The following is a 21733-nucleotide window of genomic DNA, read 5'->3' as shown; positions in this document are numbered from 1 at the left end:
AAATCTTAACCCAAGACAGAGTAGCTATTGGTTAAAGGTATCACCCCCCACACCGTATCGGCGGAGGTTTGTGAGACCGAAGTTGGACCCTTAGATGGTTTAGCCACGGTTTGTGTAGGACTCGAAGAACCCTTTGGTGTAGACTTTGATGTAGACTTTGTTGTAGAGTTAGAAGGGGGAGATATAGAAGGTGGGTTACCTCCCTTGTGGTCCATAGCCTGCTCCAATATTTTAAAATAAGATTTTAGCGAGGGAGTTGGTTTACCTCGAAGAGGCAAGTTCTTCTGCAACCTCTGCTTCGGCTCCCCAGACCCCGCCTTTAAGTTAACCCTTTCGATGCTGATGATGGAACGGTTCCGTCATGACCAAGCCCGTTTTCATTAGGGCTCAGCACCGGGGGTAAATATTGGCCGCAGGGATGTGGTTAAGAAAGATCATGTGGTCCTGGCACCATCCGGGCACAGACGCGCTTGCCTTTGGCGCGCCAGCGGCGCGCGTCCGCTGTGCGCCCGTTTAATCATCTAGCTAAATAGTGTGTGCTGGGAGCACTAGACCGCTCCCACAGCACCACACACTCAGAGGCGGAAATGGAAAGGACGGAAGTGAGGCCGGAACACCGAGGGTTACTCGCAGCGCCCTCCGCACAATCAGCACCAGCCGTGGCGGACCAGGGAGAGAGTACCCTCAGTGCGTACAAAAGGTAGCACCCACTCAAAGTAAGTAGCCCCCCCACAGTGGAAAGCTACTTAAAAACAATAAACTGGATGGATAAAATGAAGGGGTATGAGAGCAGTCAGTGAGCAACGCATAAATCAAGCAGGGCAGCGCCAAGCATTTACTGGTTTCCACTGTGCGCCCGCAATTCATCTGTCTAAATAGTGTGTATCCTACCAAGATTGCTATCCCAATGTATATTTCAACAATCCAGCGTTTGTTATTCATTCTGCTAAACTTTCTAGAGGGACATCTCCAAACCCACTTTTGATAAACCTTTTGTTTGCTCAGGGTGTGTTACTGACAGAGTACACTGAAGTAAATTGTTCATTTCATTTTTTTCACAGGCACCCCTATCACGCATTGGAACAGAACCGCAAAGCGAATCTCAGCAAGTAATTTTGACAGAAATGGGTGCCTAGCTGCGCCTGTGCCCTGCCACCTTCAAACGTGCGAACCTTGCAACAGCATTGCTTTGTTTCATTTGTGCAGGGCCAGGTTTACGCAGTAATTTCCAGTAATAAAAAATCCTTCCCTTTCTAAGTTTATATTACTTATCTCTTGCTGAAAAGTGTATTTCAAAACATTGACGAAAGTCATCGAAGTATGTACAGCTGGTGCACCTCAGAAAAGAAAAAAAGCTTGTAACTTCATGAATGTAGAGAGAACACGTTACAAATATTAAATGGCAATTTTTTCTCAATGAATCATTGAGCATTTCTTGAGAAGCAAGAAGATCAAGGTCGCGTGGGTTTGTTGGAGGCGTCTCCCCGCGTCAGAGACGAAACAGGAGAAACGTGAGTAATCCGGCACGCTTCTTGCTGGGGCTTCCTCCTCTGACAGAACAAATCGCAGCCTCGTTCTTCTAATACATCAATGTAATAAATAAATCCACCCGGCGAAAGGGAGATAAAGAGCGTCCATCTGCAGGGAAACCGCTCGTCCGCAGATCAGGTAAAGAAAAAAACACGACGATGGTTGTATAATTTATTGTCCTGTGTGAGCGGCTTTGTGCGCTGTGCCGATGCAGACATCACCCGCCATTAGCCTATGAGTGTGGCGTGTGTGGCTGCAGAGGCCGCCCACTCCCATTAAAGAGGCATCGCACAGCCGTCTTTTCCCACCATGATGCTTTTGTTTTCAGTCCCCAAAGCTGGGGATGGTAGCTTGGCGTGGCGGCCATTGCCGGCTTCAGCGTTCGTTTTCTCATGGGGGGGTAGGTGAATGGGGATGGGTGGGAGACGATGGGCGGCTCTTGCTCCTGGCCGTGCAGCGCCTCAATTGAATAATCTATGCTATAATATTATGCGTAGTAGGTTGCATTCAGGGCGTGTTTTCCCTAGTATCCCCCGTGGACCTCCTGCCGTGAACGTGTAGGCACGTCAGTGATCACCTGGGTCCCAGTGTTAAAAGGAGGATTTGTGGCCTTTGGGAAGTGATACTACGTATGTTTAGTTCGTAACCTGTCTCCAGCCTGTATGGCGTTCTCTTGTTCTGGGATAAATATAGCTCGGTGGCTTAACCAAGAAAACAGCGCAATGTAGAACTCGCTGTCGACTCTTTTCGTCTTTATGACCGACTCAGCATTTCATCATTCTGGGTTTGATTAAAATACATTACGCTTGAATTAGGTCATAGTAAAACTCGCTCGTGCTTTCTGTTCACGAGAAATGTAATGTCACTGTGCGTGTAAAAGGATACATAATAGCTATACCCTCACAGAACAATAGCCTGACGCTACTGCGTGACATGAAAGGTTTACATATATGCAAACCGTCTTCCAACCTGTACTGAAAGCTGTAATTTTACTGTCAAAGTAAAAAGGAATAATTTAGAGAAAGAGTACGGCGGCAGGGAAGGCACTACATGATTGACACGGGTCACATGACTTGTGAATACCGGTGTTACTTGCCTAAGTGTAGGGCTGTGTGGCTGACGACGTATTGTGTTTAGGTTCGTTTGTATCTCCGGGGCGATGTTGCGTCACTCTGTAGTCAGTGCTAAAAGCACGTGCTGTTTCTGAGGGTGTGACAGGGGTGTTGTCTCTGACAAGGGCATGCATTAAAGCAACAGTACTGCACGTAACCTTTACATTCGTAACCTCTGACTTTTTTTCCCCTCTGTACGTCTGTGTATGTTTTTTCCAGCGCTTGCCAATTGAGGTTTGCAGCATTTTTTTTCTTAAGGTTCCCAATGACTGCCGAGTTTAAGTATGTTGTTGATGGTCGCATTTTCGTGGAGGAATCGCTTTTAAACCATTACATTTGTATTATATTCACAAGATCTTTTGTTAAACAAGATCTTTTGTTAATGTCTGACAGTCCGTAGCCACGTTGATTGTTTGTATTTGGGAAAGCGGAAGTTTGAGATAAGATGTCTGAACCTTTGCCCACTTTTCCTTATGTCATTCACCACATTCGGTAAGGTATTTTGCTGTGGGTAATGTATTGTACTTTTCGTTTGATTAAATTAAATGAAATTTTTTTTACATTTCCGCTGGTCTGCAATGGATTAATTCCTTAGGATGGTTTGTACGTACGTAGTGGCAAAATAGTGATGTTGCATAAACCATTTGGTGTGCGAGTTATGGTTTGCATGGCGGCTGTGTAACTTATTGCAGCTAAACGTAAGTGCTGTTTTTTAGATTTGGATTTTTCACCATAACTTCATTTTAAGTGTATTTTAAGTGCATTTCAAAGCTTTTAAATACACATTAGTGTTTTTTAACCACAATTTTGATTTAACTGCAGTTTTTTTGTTTGTCGTCACTTGAAAAAATACCTGTATAGATTAAAAAAATATAAACTGAGTTCACCAGTTATGATTAGCCCTCACAAAACATAAGTAATAATTATGTTTTTATGTGCCAACACTCCAGCAATTATGGCTAAAGTCTTTGGAGACTGTAAACTAAGCTGTCTTTGTAATGTCTCCTAGTTTTTTTTTAATTTAGATACTTTACTGCAGTCTAGAAGCGCTATATGTAAAAAAAAAATGACAGTGCCACTCATTTTGGCTTTTGCAACGTGGAAAGGATTTCTTGTGCTTCAGTAAATGCTTCAGTAAATGCACAGAAACCGATGCCAAATGGCTATTGTAGGAAATAGGGTTACTGGTTGAAGGACGATAAAACCCTACTGAAGCAAAAAACACAATCTCTGTGGGGGGAAAACACAAGCAAACCCCAAATTAACCCATGCTTAACACGCTGGTATCTTGGTACAAACAATGAGGGTTCACTTGGAGGCAATTTGTAAAGTATTCATGCAGAATTTCAAGCAGTTATAAAATAAAAAAAACAACACTAGGAAAATATCTCACCAGTTTAGAAAAATAGATTAAAGTGTAATACATTATTCGAGATCTAAACAATGAAAATCCAATCAGTAGAACCAGAGATATGCAATTTCAAAGTTTTAAGTAACAATAGTGCCTAGAAGTACATATCGGCAACTGTAGTTATCTGGTCGTTCCAGACCAGGACAAAGTCACAAGTTCAGGCTGATTGTGCTAGAGCATGGGCCGGATAAAGGGACCTAGTTAGGCCCACCGAACAAAGCTCCCTAAATCCTGGTTTGCGGAGCGTTGCAAGATCCCACATCAAGGATGTATCATGCAGCGGTGGATCGTTGGAAGCTCCAGGGCTGAAATGTGAAGCCCAGCATTATTGTTGATGAGGGCTTGCGTTGGGGGTGTGTCTCACAGTGGCGGTTCCGATACGGCTGCGAGGAGATGCATAGCGCTGCATCGGTTCGGCTCACAGGCCCACAGCTGGGCTAGGCTGGCAGAGCACCTTCAGGCCCACTTCCAAGGGTCCAGAACAGGTGTGGCACCTCATGGGGGTAGGACTCGCAGCAGGCAGAGTCCAGGTGCTAGGTTCAAAGTGGTTGGAGCCTTTTCTGTCCCTGAAGCTGTGATCAGGAGGCCAGCCAACTAGATGTTGGAAAATCTCTGGTATTTCCGAGTTCAAGATGCAGGTCTAGTTCTTTTCACTCAGGCAGCAGGGGAACATAGTAGCACACTGTCTTTAAGAGCAGTACAGCAGTTCTTCCGAGTATGCCACAGGTCCAGAAGTGTACTGAAGTCTTGGGTCCAGAGGTCCATTATTATACCTAGTGCCCACTTTGAAATAGGGGAAGTTTCTAGAGGCTTTCACCCCAAGGTTCTATGAATTTCCTGTCTTCCTGCCCTAATCTTGTCTGGGGGTCACAAAAGTCTAGTGTCAAACTCTTTCTGAGGGTGCTCAGGCAGAACCTTTGTGATGCACAAGTGTGGTAGGTGACAGCTCTCCCCCTCACCAACTGAGAGATTGGCCATCCTGCCAACACCTATCCCCCTTTGTCTCACTGTGTAGTTGCATTACACAATTTATTATTATTATTATTATTTTTTATTTGGGACATATCGGTACACAACCTGCATACCCTAGTTATGCAGGACAAGTGATCCTTCCCTACTTGATTTTTTGCATTACACAATGATCAGCTTCCAGCTGCAGCTAGCCAGGTAAACCAGGATACTGGCCGCAGGCACTAAATGGCTAGTACAAGAAAATGGCAACTTTCTAAAAGTAGCATTTTCAGAACTGTGAATTAAAATCTGATTTTACCATTAGAGAGGTTTTTAAATTACGATTCTCCATACAGCAAACTCTGTATTCCTACTTTCTTCTAATTGAAAGTTAGCACATATTAAATGTCATAAGGTAACTCACTGTTATCCTATGGTAGAGGTAGTGAAAAATGAATTTGAATTTAAGAGTATGTCACTTCCATAACGTGTAAAAGTTAAAAGTACACATCCAACTATTTAAATACACGTCACCCTACCCCCTGGGCTGTTTAGGGTCTACCATAGGGGTGACATATATGTATTAAAAATTCAAGTTTAAGGCTCGAAAAAGTTCATTTATTTTCATTCAAAAAGGTTTTTTTGCCAGGACGAAATTGCAGTTTCAACTACACACACAGTTTCAATGGCTGACCTGGGACATGTTTAAAAGCTACGTAAGTGGGTGATCCAAACCGGGCTTTAGGCCCACTAGCATTATTTCATTAACAGGACCTGGATACCTGTATTACCACTATATTAGGGACTTACAAATAAATTAAATGTATCTATTGGGTGTAAGCCATTTTCATAATGTTAAAAAGAGAGAGAGCACTTTAGCACTAGTTAGTTGTTGAAAAGTGCTCAAAGTCCTAAACGCAAACAAAAACGGGTTTAAAAACAAGAATGTGAAGGCAAAAAGTTTGTGGATTACCCTGCAGAAAGTGGAAGCATCCTTTGCACACCAGACAGATTTAGTATAGGCAGCAGCCGTAAAAGATTAAAATAAACATGCGCACACTGGAAAAGCACAAACAGCAGTAGTGCACTCTTCCTTAACAGAACAGGTGCAATCTCTTAAGTATTAGTGTAAGTCTCCATCATACAAAACAGTTACATCAAATGCAGCAGCAGCAGCAAAATCTACCCCCAAATACATGTCAAACCCACACTCATGTATAATTTAGGGATCTGTTTCTCCATACACACAGAACCGGCACCATATGTGAATCACCACACACGCAGACACACACACACGCTTCCTTCATGCAAGGAGCAATGCAGGTGTCACACACAAAGAGCGAACAGGTACATTCCAGACAGCAGTAGTATGAACAACACTCACACAAACACACATATAATTTAAAGTACTGGGGCAGAGCAAAGTCCGGCAATCCTCTGGAGTAGCATGAAGCCCTTCTTGGATGTTGTCCCCAAATCCCACTTAATCTGTAATTACAAGCTGTGTGGAATGAACAATACCAAAACCACTAAAACTCAATAAGGGGAAGTGGACAAAGGAATTTTTGAAGCTTAAGGGCATAAAGTGCCAAGAAAAAGTAAGACACCATACAGCAGTCATTGTTCATTGTTGATTGGGACCAGCATGCACCTTTAGGTCTTTCGCAATGATGCGAAATTCTGATGCCCTTAGTGGGTCATCCCAATCTGACTTTGTCTCTGTAATGGTAGTTGAAATGGTAGTTGAAAACCTCCACCTCTTTAGATTGCAGGTGGATTGCCGCCTGCAAAGTGAAACATGGGGGGGGGGGGGGGGGGGCTTCGAAGCTGCCGCTCTGTGTTTCACTTGAATGATCTGGCCCAAGGGCAGCGGCCATTCGCGGCTGCCCTCAGTGCAGCGCATTCAGCCAAATAGCGCACACTTTTTCCTGCTTGCACTCAGCGGACCTGTTTGAAGGCGCTCCGTTGCACAAATAGGGAAAATGCTCCCTATTGTAATGGGGCCACAGATGGATGAGCAAGTCAGTAGAATTTGGTTCAAGGAAGATTTCTTTAGAGTATCTACAAAGAGATAATTATGGATATTGTTAGATTGGTGAGTCTGAACTGTTTTATTGGATATGTGTTAGTAAATAATGGTCAGTGCAAAATATGCCTTCTAACAGAATAGCTTTTGAATTACATACATCATAATTTTAAGTTATATCTTGTCTACTGTGCCAGCTGTTCAAAAGTTAGGAGGTTCCCAGTTTATAAATATTTCAGCCGATTATTTGTTTTTAAAAGATACAAAGATACACCTAGTCGAAAAACTAGGAATGTCGATGTTTTTGTGTCAGATAGGCACCTGCACATGGTTATTATGGCTTTAAAAACGGAGTCAATTATTTGTACGTTTTGTTCAACTTTGATAATCCCTTTGTGGCTCTGTGGATACAAGTTTAGAACTCTGATAGAAAAAGGGGCATATTTCCATGACATGGTCCACAAGAAAGTGTGACCTCTGAGCCACTTCTTATTAAATTCCCCTGGTAATGAAAGTTAAGAGACTTTGTGATTGTTCGACAATTCCATTTGGATATTTAATTGGCTGTGAAGCACACCTTTTCTGTCTTCCCAACCTTCTTGGCAATCTCCAAACATTGAAGCCCAGTTTATGTGAGAAACGTCTCATCTTTTGACATTGAGAGACAAGATAAGCTGTGAGAAAAGCGAGATGGATGTGGTGGAAGCGGCTAAGTCAAAACACCAGCCCCCCCAAGGCTAACTTAGCATACACACAATCCATGCTCGTAGTGTCCCCCAGCTTCACTGCCTGGCAGGAGCAGGGGGGTGAATGGGTAGTACCAGAAATGTACTGGTTCTACTGGTCTGGGTGGTGTTGGCACAACTCTCCATAGCAATTCGGTTAAGCATGGGAGGAAGAGGAAGTACTTGTGCATTCATGGAAGGATGTTGCCTCGTCCCCTGTGACTTTCCTTGGTTCATGACATGATCATCTGCACCTTGCCTCACTGTCAGAACAGCAACTACATAATGGATCATTCACCAATGTGTTAATCCTCCCCAGTACATTCTAATCTATTGAGAGTCCGAGTTCCCAAAAGTATGTGCCATTGGTTTCCCCTGGCAAGAACCAATACACATTAAGGGATGCTTTCTTCGATTCTATTTTTGTTGCAGAAGGATGTCTGTGACTGATCAGCTTCGGCCAACCTCCTTATTAGGGAGGTACTTCCGCAACCCCTGGTTCTATACATAGTTTCAGCTGTGCTCGGCGCATCTTAATCGATGCTCTGGAAATCCTCAGCAAGGCCCATCTAAATGCCTGCAATTATTTCTGCAGTAACACCTTACTTGCACAATACTCCCTTTCAGCAAAACTCAGCACCCTGAGCTATGCTCTGCACACCCTCAAACATTGCCTGCACATGCTGTATCATGCTCTGTACATCACTGGTTGCAATCTGCACATCCCCGGTTGCAATCTGCACATCCCCAGGCACAGCCTAAGCTACCATAAAGCATTTAATTGAAATCTCTGCACTTTTAGCTATGCTTTACAACTCCCGGCTATGCTTTGCTCACCATGAGCCACCTTTTCTCTGCCATTAGCTATGCTTTTCCAGCATTTCATGTGCTATTCACCTTCTGATGCACCACATAACGAAATGATTTCTTTCAATACATCATTTTCATTCAAGTGGGTGTTTTTTTTACAGTTGGTGGAAAAACGTCTCAGTATATCAAACAATGGTCCAGCACTCAAGATTAGTAATGTATTGTATAGATTGCATATGAAATTCAGCAAACAAATTTTTCATTGACAAGCATAATGCTCACGGTGCATATATATGCAACAGATTCACAATGTAGATGCCATAATTTTCTTTCTTTATTAGTTCTTTCTTCATTTTCTTCTTATGAAAAAATACGCGCAGCGGCCAGGGCTACTGAGGCTGGACTCTGGGGATCACGGTTCGATCCCTGGCTCCGGCGGCAGGGGTCTGCCCAGCACCATGCGACTCTGGGCAATAGCTCGCTTAATCTTCCCAGCGCCAAGATACCCCTTTGGGGTTGATTCGTGCGCGATACAAGTACTGGATTTTACATCAGAGTAATGAAGATAAAATCCAGTAGCTGGCGAATTTCGTCCGGAATGTCACATTTATGGCGTCTGCTTCACCACTGAATGTGACATACTATAGGAATTAAAAAACATGGATAAATGCCAGTAAATATTAAGGAACTGGTGAATCCCATGCACTAACTAAAGCCCTGAAGAAGTCCTATGTGGACGAAACGCGTCGGCTACTGGATTTTATCTCTCATTTCACTGATGCATTTTTTTGTAAGAAGAAAACTCAAAAAGAGCTAACAAAGAAAGAAAATTATGACATCTACATTGTCTATCTGTTGCATACATATGCCCTGTGATCACTGTTTGTCAATGGAAAATATGTTTGCTGAATTTCATATGCAATTTATACAATACATTACTAATCTTGAGTGCTGAACCATTGTTTGATAGATTTGTTTTGGAAGCCTTTCCTTTTGTAGTAGAGAGGGGCTGTACTCCAGGGTTCGTTGCACCATTGAGAATACCTTACTTTTACCCACAGTATCAATTTTGGCAAGTGCGGTCTTTTATTGCTTAAACACCTCTGTCTCTTTTTGCTGTTTTTTACTATAGTACAAGCAATATACACAGTACACACCTGTAAGTTAACTGATCAGTAACAACAAAACCAAAATATTGTGGAAACCCAAACATCGTGTGTTGAAAAAAATAATCACTGCAGTTAGAATATTTCTACACGTTTATTTGAATATTAGAGCACTACGAAATTTCTGTCGCATTACATAACATTATCTTGTGGAACCGTTGGTGTACCTGTTCCAGCAGATTTCTATTGTTCCATATTTTCCTTCTTTTCAGAAATTTAATGATTAAGTCTGAATTCTTAAGGTATATTAAACAAATTTAATATCACTTATACAAAAAGGTTCATGGTCAAAGTTAAAATCACTGGGGGGGAGGCGAAGCTAACTAAGCCCGAAGATGGACGCTTTCTAGACGAGCTCCTTCGGTCATGCACAAATCCTTAATCTATCCTGCACCCAGTGAGCCCTGAGAAGCTTGTGTCCCGTAAAAAACTGTATTGGAGGCTTGGGTCCGCCTGCAATCCCCTGCTCGCCAGGGAGAAAAGACTGGTTATAGCTATAATTAAGGCCAGGAGACGCAGTTGAGACCCAGGCCATGAGGACGGAAACTGAAGCTGCGAGCTTGCGTAAAACACTGGCTGGGATGTAAAGCACGTAAGCAGCTGGGAACCACCCTGCGACGTGGCTTTTCAAATCCAGGCTGTTAGCGGAGAGAAGCCAGTGAGAACGAGGGTCCGTGATTGGAGGGTGTCGTGCACAACTTAATATTCCCCACATACGGCCGGAAAGGAGCAGCGGAGGCGTCATGAAGATTTGGCAAGCACGCACCGGATCTGCACGGAGAACACTCGGGCAGCCGCGGATGCCACCCTCTGAGCGTCCGGAGGGCGTAGGATACCGCGGTGACACCGCCACAGAGCTACCGGCATTTGAGGTCTCCCAGGTGAATTCAGGGCGGCAGAAGAGAGAAGGTGAGACAACACGTCCCTAATGTGGCAATGAATACCACGCATTGAACATAACGACTTGCAGATACCCAGAGGGCGAACGCAGCGCGCTCGACATGCCATCAGCTAGACCCTGATGACCAAGACATGCCAAAACGACCCATCTAGTAGGTGTCTACGAAGCTACATCACTAGGGACACGATGCATGCACCCACTGTGGTGGACGGCACCCTTTGCTGGCAAGTGGCGTGTTTAGGGGCTGCCACTTGGGCTGACTGCCCGAGCTACTCTGGTGAACATACAAAAGCAGAGTGAAGGAACACAGAGCTCAAACAAGGTGAAGGAGGACCTCCCCTTACACGCTGGTGGGAATTAGATGCCGAGCTAAGCTGGAGTTAGTACTGGGGACTTGCTAGACAGATGCCGGGCCCACAGAGGAGCTGTGCAGACTTAGTCTACACGGAAGCAGAGCGGCTGCCACAGGGATCCTCTTCATTACCGAGTTGGCATTTAGAACACAGTCCCGAAACTAAAACAACAAAGATCAGGTGATGCAGAAAAACCAAGTGGGGGGGTGTAGCAGACTTTCAGGAGCGCAGCTTCTCTGTGAGAAGATCACCCCAAGCGGACTGGCTCTGGACAGCATACCGATTGGGGAGAAAAGGGCAAGGACAGCCATACACTTGCACTGCTTGGGAGTGAATAGTCTGAAAGCCACACCCATCTGCCCCCCTCTTTCTTTGTTCTCACTGATACCACAGGCGGATCATGGAGAAGGCGGATAGAACCCAATCCAAGCTACAATTTGAACAAGCGAAGAAATCGGCAGAGGGAGGGCGGGAAGAGCATCAAACCTCGCAGAGCGCGGGGGCTCCCATGGGAGCTGAGGCTTCAGGGGATGTGCATGCATGTCCTTGACGATACAGGTCACATTGTCCAATATTGATGGGGAAAGCGACACCCTCACATATTAGGGTGGATCAGATGTCTAAACGACTAGACAGGCACACAGAGCGCATGGACATGGCCCAACGCTGTATATCGGACGTTGAAGACATGCACCAACAAATAGATCAACGGCTGGGTAAGATGGACAAAACCATAGCAGCCTGGTGGCACAGGCTGAAGATTCCGAAGCACGCTCCAAGCGGAACAACCTCTGATTTATGGGTATCGCAGAGACTACAAATACAGGGCCGATGGAAAAATATTTTGAAGGACTACTAACGACTGTGATGGAAAGGGAAACTTTCTCGGATGTGTTCATCGTGGAGCGTGCACATAGATCACTGACCCCACCTTCTCCACCGGGCACCAGATGAAGACGATCATTGCCAGACTATTAAATTATCGAGATCGAGCTGCGCCGCTCCGGAAGTCCAGAGAACTGAGAAGCCTGAAACATGAGGGTATGGTTATCTCCATATACCCCAACTTCACACAGCAGGTCCAGGAAGCCTGAAAGAAGTTCCTACCAGTGAAGAAGAAGCTTCGAGACCAGAACATTCCAAATGCAATGATCTATCCAGCACGCCTACTGATAACATATGGGGGCAAATCCACTGTATATAATGAACCCAAAGATGTGCTTAAGTTCTTACAACAGAAAGGCACCCAGGTACCGCGAAGGAAATCACTGAGAGGCGACCCTACTAAACAGAAGAACACTTTGGATGTTGAATAATGGCCTTGCTCATTGGGGATTGCCTTCGAAGTAGTTAAGGGGGTGGTAAAGTGGGTGGGGGATGGGGGGTGTAAATCTGAATAGCCTGGTCTGCACTACTGTAGAAGTTATTATTTTACACAGCATGGCCCGATATTCAAATTATAGGCATGCCCGCTTTACAAGAAATACTGCACACAGATATAGGTACACAACACACTAGAACATTAACATTCCTGACCTGGAATGTCAGAAACCTTCACAACCCGCCAAAAACTTGTAAGGTCCTGGCACACCTAGACCGACATAAGGTAGACGTCCCCTGTCTGCAGGAAACACATCTCACCAACACCACAGAAAAGAGAATAGGTGCGAGGTAAGCCTCTTACAGAATGGCATCTTCCTACTCTACCTATGCCAGAGGAGTCCTGCTCCTGGTCTGGCGGGTTACCCTATTTACTCATATTCGCTCAATCAAAGATGATCAGGGATTCAAGGAAAACAAGGTAACTTAGGAGGTACCGCCTTAACCATAGTCACAACATACAGCCCAAACACTGACAAGCCACTTTCTTTTGCCCAAATATGGGCAAAGTTACGAGATCTGCCACCCACACCGACTATATGGGGAGGAGACTTCAATACATGCCTAGACCCCACATTAGATAGATCAACAGGCAATGAACGGTATGGAGAAAAAGCAGCGCAGGTGCTTCGAGATGGTATGGTCAAATGCGCGATGACTGATCTGTGGCACTTTCGGCACCCGGGTCCCAAGGAGGGCACTTGCATGTCTACGTACATAACACGTGGTCGAGAATAGACTACTGGCTAGCAACACAAGAAGTTAGCACATGGACAATAGGGATAGAACACATGCCTAAGAAACTTTCAGACCAAGCACCTGTACCCTGGCGCATGCAATTTCGACACATACTCCACGGCAGTTTACATTGCACCTGCTACAAGTAGCACTCCTAGACCAGGTGTGTCATTCGGAGCTGTATCAAGCCATAGTAGAATACATCGATCTAAATGCAGGGTCCATTAGCAGTGCAAAAAAACTCTGGGAGGCATTTACAGCTACTATATGAGACACTGTATAAGGAAACATGCAGGCATGCTGAAAGATATTCAACAACAAATATCAATGGTGGAAAGCGAGATCCAGCGGTTGGAGTCCGTTTTTACAGCCACCCAGAACCCTAAAATGCTGGTGGATATCAGACAGAAGTTAGACACATACCATGAATTCGCAGACAACGAGATAAAGTAAATTTCTCGTAGGTACATGGCGCGTAACTATGGTGAGGGGAGCAGGCCAAGTTGAGCGCTATCATATAGACTACGGCCACCACATCAGCCTACATATATCACGCAGATAATAAACACACAGCGACATCCCAAATATGACACCCCATCGATTCTGGACTGTTTTGTAGAATATTACACTCAACTTAACACTACACAAATGACTGGATCCCCTTCCGAAATCTGCCATTATTTAGATGACATTGCGCTGGCATGGTTATCGGGTAACCATCCGGAATACTTGAGTCATCACATCACAGAGGATGAGATAAAAGAGGCTTTTCACTCTCTCCCAAATAATAAAGCTCCAGGTTCCGACGGACTCCCTGGAGAATTTAATAAAGTGTTTCGCGACTTATTGATCCCACACATGGCTGAGATGTATGAAGAGGCATATTAGGAGGGATGCGCTATCGATCACTCTCCCTAAGCCAGGCAAAGACCAGGCCCAATGCGGATCATACCGCCTACTATCCTTAATAAATATCGACCACAAGATTTTAGCTAGAATTATTGCACCACAGATACAACCTCTGTTGCAAAACCTCATATTGCCGGATCAGGCCAGATTTATACCGACCAGATCCACTACGCAAAACCTCAGGACCATCTTTGCGCTGTTTCACCAACTAAATCCGGAACTGCCTGCTGCCCCAGCCCTACTGGACACGGCGAAGGCCTTCAACTCTGTGGAGTGGGTATTCATGTTCAGGGTACTACGTAGGCTGGGTTTCTTGGAGCCTTTTCTGCACTGAATTGCGCTTTTGTACGCAGAACCCAGTGCGCACATCAGAATAATTGGGAGTACATCTGCCCCGATAAATATAAGCCGCAGAAGCAGACAGGGGTGCCCGCTGTCGAGCTGCTTTTCACGATAGCGCTAGAACCACTGGTGTGTAAAAACACCAACGGCATGCTGAGGCAGCTCTCCAATTCCAGCTACGCCCAATAGGCATATCATTATATGCTGATGATATGGTCCTATATGTTCGCCACCCGAATGCTAACTTAAACCCACTCATTAGAGATTACTTCAAGTTTGAAAGATATTCAGGGCTAAGCATCAATTGGGAAAAATCAGTAGTTATACCACTCACACCAGATACACCGCAACCTCACCTGGAATTCCTGCTGCAATGGCAGACCGTACCAGTAAAATACCTTGGCGTATGTATACACCGAAACCCAGAGACAGTGGTCCGAGAGAACTACGGCAAAGCAATAATGAAACTGGAAGAACAAGTGGACTGATGGATTAAATTGCCACTGTCCCTAGCTGAAAGGATTGCCATACAAAAAATGGTGGTCTTACCAAGATTCCTATATTTATTCATGAATATCCCGATCTGGCTCACACAAGCGCTTTTTTCGAAATTGTGTTCCGCCATGCAGCGGCTGACCTAGGCTGGAAAGCAGGTGAGGGTGAGTTGGGATGTTCTAACCAAACCATACCATCAAGGGGGTTTCACAAATAACGGTTACACAAGAGAAGAATATGCTGACTTTAAAGGGGGACATGGAACTACGCACAATGATGGACATTTTTCCGCAAAATAGATTCATATCACAAGAGGACTCCTCCCTCAGTGTGCATCGCACACCACTGAAGATCTTTGCAAACCTAAGGTTGTGAATGGCGGTCAGGGAACTATACCCATCATTCCTGTACGAACCTCCACAGCTTAACACAGTACAGATTCTGCTAACAGCTCCCACACGCCAACGCATAGTGACACGCCTGTATCATGCATCACAGGGGGAACAGAGCCAGGCCCAAAATAGATTGAGATGGAAGGAGGCAGTAGGACACCCTATAGATAAAAAAGACTGGGATTACAGTTGCACACAAATGCAGTTGCTAACATCAAACTGCAATTTGTGAATTATTCACTTCAAATCAGATATATCATGCCCCAGAAAAATTGCATAAATATGGACTTAGGCCAGAAGACAGATGCCACAGATGCGGCACCCGAATGCTAACTTTATACACATGGCATGGGCATGTTCCCAGGGATTTCTGGGACCCTTTTGTACAATATCTTAGCTCCACACAAGACACTGACTAAAAAGATGCTTTAGAGTATAAATGTTGTTGGATCATCAAAGAATTAATTTAAAGACTAGGATTGGGATGTTAAGAACTATGTAAAGGAAATAGATTGCAAGAAGGGGAAGGTCGACAGATGTACGAATACTATATTGTATATTACATGTATGAGTACATGTGCAAGACTCCTGTGATACGAAAATGTAATGCCAAAGGACCTCATGCTGTGTAATCATTTTTTTTCTCTTCCTGTTTGCTGACCAAAATAAATTAAAAAAAGGAGGAAAAAAAAGTTAAAATCACTGGTATAAGCGTAACCTACATTTAGTGGAGTGGTGTGGCTCACTGGTTAGAGGCGGCAGACCCGTAAGCAGAGAACGGCCCAGGACCAGGGTTCAATTCCCGTCGCGGCAGGGTCGTGGACCAGGGTCAAAACGGACTCAATAATTCTCGCCTCGGTGCCTTCTCTAACCAGGGAACACACTCGGCAACTCTGGGCATTAAGCTTGCCTCATCTCTACAACGGCCCCCCACAGACGCCAGGGATGCCTGGTTTCACCTTGGCGATACCCAGAAAGGGACCATCGCATAGGGAAAACCAGGACGGATTCCCCAGCGGTCTTCAGCGCCAGGATACTCCATGGAGTCGCAGTGCGCTTTACAAGTACACCCACATTTACATTTTATGTGGAATTACACATTCATGGGGAGAAGCAAAATAAGGAAGAGGAGCAAAGAGCTGCCACAAGAGAGTATAAATGTGAGATACAAAGAGTGTCTACTGAACACTGCTCTTATGACCTATTCAGACACCTATAGATTCTCAATATTATGTTCAACCCTTGTTTGTGACTTTCAGAGAAGAACAACCTATGTTAAATATGCTAGTAGAATATTTAATTCATACTTAGCTGCCTTGGAAAAAAAATATTTCACAATCTTTAGGCTGTACCAACCAGATTAGCAACTTTTTTCAGTAGTCAAATAATTTGTAATTTCAGTTTCAGCTGTCAACAGAGTAAGACAGCGGGCTTCCCTATTTTCACCTATCTAGAAACGCAAAGAGATCCCCAAAATTGATATGGATGCAATACCGTGAACAGAAGAACAGTACAGTGTAAACAGTTAAGTGATAATAAGACAGTTTTTATGTCTATCTACGTATAATAATACTAATAAATAAATAATATGCTTTCCTTCATGTAACCCACTTGGGGATCACAGTTTTAATGTACACTGCACCAACTGTTACTATTTAGGATATGCACAAACTACCTAACCCAGAATGCATAGCATGAGAAATCCCATTGGGGCGTGTTAAACAGGTATAAGTTCAGCGCTGCTGTGATGGAGTGTGGGCAAAGCCAGTGAACAAGGGCATGTCGCCCGAAACACGTATTGCACTTTTCATGGAGGAGTAAGTGCTCTGTGTCTTCGCCTGCAATAAAGAAGGATTTACTTTACCTGTGTAGGAGTTTCCAATAAAGGACAACCTTCTGTTTGGATATATAAATATATATATACATATTCACACAAGGTTAGAATAATGTTATGTTGTTCCCAACACAGCATGCCCCACTTTTCAAGGGTATGGGTGAGGAAACATATGAAGCAAACGTTCTTCAAAGAATGTCTTCATTTGATATGAAAAGTGGGGTGTGCTGTGTGTACGTACGAGTCCATTTTGTCCTGTGAGTGGTCAATGGTCAGACTGGTACATAAAGGTCACATAGAGAGCAGTTAGAGCTAAGTCAATAACAGTTAGGTTTTTAGGGTATAGTTGCTTGCAGACTTTGCTTGTGTGAATGAAGTGGCAAAGAAGAATGCCATCTGATGATGACCTAGGTAGAATGGGAACCTTCTTTGCACTTATTTATTATGAATCTGCTATTCTGCATTTCTTCTTATTCATATTTCACCACCAGAGGTGCATCTACTCAGCTCTACTTTTTGAGCAAATGCAGCTTTAAAGGTATCCCACATGTTGCAATTGCAGTTTCTTTATCACTGTAGTAAATTTGATTTTATGGAGCATGCAATTATCTGACAGTGTGTCCCAGCACTACATTTTCACAGATGAGGCTCAAGGGACAAATTTAAAAGAGGAAATACAATTAAAGATGAGATGGTCCTGAGAAAAGCCAAATTTTTAGCGCTTTTCAAATTGAAAGATTTTGATAGAGTTCTTGAACATTGTGGAGCAGAGAAGTCCAATGTTTTGGCTCCAAGTTAGAATATGCATTTTCAATGCAAAAGGTCTCACATTTATGAGAGTTTGAGCTATTGCATTGTAAATGACAATACTTTTTATTATGTCTTGCTTTTAAAACAGATAAATAAAGGGCATGGTCATTCACAATGCGAAAAGCTTAAACTCTCGAAAATGCGAGACCTATTGCATTGCAAATGCGTGCTATAAAATGTTTTAACAGCGTTAGGAGAAAGCGTGTCCTGCTTGCAACATTAGGACGAACAAAGCTAGTTGAGAAAATAGTACTTGGAGGCTGTAATTAAAGCCTGCCAAGCAACACCACAAGTAACAGGGGGTGCCACCATGGGAGGTTCCTAAAGGAGACAAGGCGGGACTAAGGAGGGACTACTAAGCCTTTTGACCAATAAACAGCCACAGTGGACAATGACACAGGCCAATGAAAAATGTGGGCGGAGAGTGGACAGAGCTTCAAGTACCTACCTCAATACGGCAATCTTCATATAGCAGTGCATGCGCTGCCCAGCCTCGACCTAAAAAGAATGAACAACAAAGTGAGAGTGATGAAACTAGTAAGAGTATAGAGTAGCAACAGGGTGATAGTGAATGGATTGATTGAAGATTCTCCGAGCCAGTTGTGAAAGACAGTCCTGATTTTATTAGGAACATAAGCAAGAAAAGGTTCTACAACTGTTGTAGCTTTAAAACTCCTTAACCATTAATATGTGAGCACTTCAACATACCTCCTCTCTGTGGACACAACCCCATCTGACTTCCTCAAAGAAGAACTAAAGCCAGCTGTACATTAGATAGGCAATCTCCACATGTGCTTTGTCTGTTCTTTTATGGTTCTGTCTTTAAGTGCTCGGAGGAGCACTCAGAGCTATGCAAGGCCTGATATCATCCCCTGACCTGCAGCTTGTGGAGAACTGAGGAATATAGAATGCTAGAGAGGCGTAAGGGGTGGCCACATAGATGGGCACAGGTATCTTTGAATTCACTCAATGCCTTTAGATTTGATTGTGCCATCTGCGTGCAAACCTTCATGATGATGAGATGGAAAGTAGGATCAGTAGTTTAGCTTAAATTCAATTGAAAAGCTGTTTTTCTATGTGTGCTTTTCTGCCTGCCACCTGCTGACCATTGCTTCTGCTGGCAGCATAATTCAAGATGAATGCCTCCTTCTAAGGTCTCTCCTACAACAGTGCATGCGCTGCACACGCTTTTGTGTGCAGGAGATATTATATACGCAAAGGGACTTGCCGCCCATCCATTGCTTACCATTCATTTGCTTCCTTGTCACTCTTATTTACTGGTTTCTATTTGGCCAGCTTCACTTCCTCTTTTTTTTGGCTGGAGCTTGAACTAAAATAAACTGATTGCATTAGCTTAATTGCTGTCCTACTGCTAATCATGCTGTGATTGAGGTACTAGTTTTAGTTTTTCTCCCCTTTCGTCCTTGTTGAGCTTCTTGCTTCTTCGTGTTTTACTGTGCCACACATACACTTCTATATCATATATTTTTCTTCTTTGAAATTAGTATATATTTGATAACAGATTTTATCAGATTATATTGAGACAATTGCTTACATTATGTGAGAGGAATTTTTCCAAATGTCATATTTGTTTTCTTTTTCATACATTGGGATATTTACTGATTTGCTGAGAATCGCAGGGTTGTTGTGCTGACACCTAACCAACATTGAAAGAGCCAATATGTCTCGACTTTTAGACTATCGTCTCTTCCATTGCCTTTTGTTCATGCTGTACAGTGTGAGCATTGGCAACTTTGGCAATGATTTGTAGCCATGCTGTATAGCAGTGTGGCTGCTGTGCACCATTGCTAAAATAACAAAGAAAATTACTATGATGCATCCAGCGCTTTTTAGGTTTTGTCTACAGTGCACATGTGCTGTCAGTGAAAACTGTTGTGCTAAAAAAACAAAATGTAAAAGGGGTTTAGAGCTCATCAATTACTTACCTTTACTTAAGATTGGTTGTTTCTCACAACACTCTCCTCTCCTTGCCTCCGGGTTCTTGCTGGGCTTTTGTCTTCACTTCAGGCTTTGTGTCTGCCATGAAGCATGGACCAAGTACTGCTTCCTTTGGCTAGTGTCTTCAGTCTCTTTCCACTGGCTATTGGCTCTTTTTTTTGTTTACTCTTTATCCAACTCCTTAGCCCCACTCTCCCCCTCATTGTTTTAAAGCATCACCCTCATCCGCTGTTTTTCTGTTTAACCAGCCCTCCACCTTCCTAATATTCTTCAATCTTTGTTTTTTAGTTGCCATTGCTTGTTTTTAGTTTCGGTCATTCTTCCTATAGTTGCTGTCTCTCTTCTTCTTGACTTTTTTACACCCTCTACTCTACTCCACTCTACTTTGGCTCTCTTCTGCTGTCTTCACCAAACCTAGAAGCAGTTCCTTTGCCTTTCCCAGTACTGCAAAATGTACCTATTTGTCATTGTGACTGAGTCGAACTTCTAAAACCCAGACATCCCACTAGAGAGAGTGATGTGTGTCTGGTCTTAACCCCTTCCATGCTGATGACGGCCCCCATCCGTCATGCATTACAGTGCTCGTGTGCTGATGACGGCTGGGGGCCGTCATAAAGCCATTGATTCTTTAAAAGCCTAGCACACGAGGAAAATCGGCCCAGCATGGAAGGGGTTAAGGTGCCTCTTTTCTCCTGTTACTCTGCAATAGAGCATGAATTGGGCTTCTGGCGACGACCGGATGGTAATAAAACGGTAAAAACAAGGATGTGTTAATTTTTTGTAGGCGGGGGTGGGGGGACGGGGGGTGGGGTGGGGGTAGCATTAAGTAATTTGCCCAGGATCACAGGATGTTGAGCAGACGCCAAGTCTAGAACCTTGTTCACCAGCTCCAAAAGCTCCAAAGTCGGCAGCTCTGGACATTTCGTGACATTCTCTCCCCTCTGTTACCATAAAGAATACTAAGCATGGTATAGCTGTGCTGCCACTGCCTGCCACTCACTGGCCTGTGAACACTCTCAATTTTCATGTCACTCAAAAAACGAATTACTCATTTCGAACTCAAAATGAGTAGTCTTTACGATTACAGAAAGTTAAAACGTCAACGTAAGTACCAAACATAGGTCTTTTAACAATCTAAACGCAAATTGTAATTGGAGAAAGAGTTTCATGTTTCTCACTTGATACAGACACAAGTACACCAATTCCAATACACGTTTAATTTTGTTTTAATGTTTGTAAATAACTTGTAATGATTTTGTTCATTTGTTTTATATCGAGCATGTGTTAAATTATTCATATTGACGTTACTGCTGCAATAGGGGATGTCGTTGGCTCATCAGCAGAGTCGTACACATAAACATTTAAAATCTGTATTAATGAATGTATTTGTTAGGCTACTATTCTTGCCTCACTTTCAACCCCTGGGGTGAGGACAGTTTAATAGTAAAATAAATTGAGCTTTATCGATACTTAGTGAAAATAATATCACAATGCATCATTATTACTTAGGAAGTCTACGAGGCAAACAGAGATTGAGTTGCTACAGTCAAATGCATTGTCCATTCGATATGTTGTTTCTTTCCACAAATGCTCGCACTTATTAATAGTTCGCTAAATGTAATTGCTGCTAACGTATTTGAAAGGTTAAAGAAAAAAAACCTTGTTATTAAATGTAAGGAGTATGTTTCGATGCTGTATAAATGTGTGGCGTATGTTTCGATGCGGTATTTTAACTCAAAAGCCTGTCCTAAAAAACATCCAACCCCAAAAGTATATTTAATAAACACATTATAACGGACCAAAGGCATGTTATTGGTGTTTGAACAATTTTAAAAATGTACATAATGTTATACTAGTTGTCATTTTCAGCATTGATTATGTCTGCTCAT

The 21733-nt window shown here is 43.5% G+C and overlaps 1 protein-coding gene across 1 annotated transcript in view; it reads left to right on the top strand.

The window, feature by feature from the left end:
• Positions 1-1494: 1494 nt before the first annotated feature.
• Positions 1495-21733, top strand: part of SLC16A7 (solute carrier family 16 member 7) — a 540170-nt gene continuing 519931 nt past the window's right edge. Inside the window, exon 1 of the mRNA XM_086919107.1 lies at positions 1495-1668. The gene's annotated coding sequence lies outside the window, so the exon portion shown is untranslated. The remainder of the gene's footprint in view (positions 1669-21733) is intronic.

The sequence above is a fragment of the Lissotriton vulgaris genome, chromosome 1_1 (genome assembly GCF_964263255.1).
Source record: "Lissotriton vulgaris chromosome 1_1, aLisVul1.2, whole genome shotgun sequence".
NCBI classification, from domain to species: domain Eukaryota; kingdom Metazoa; phylum Chordata; class Amphibia; order Caudata; family Salamandridae; genus Lissotriton; species Lissotriton vulgaris.
This window is presented reverse-complemented; position numbering and strand designations above follow the sequence as displayed.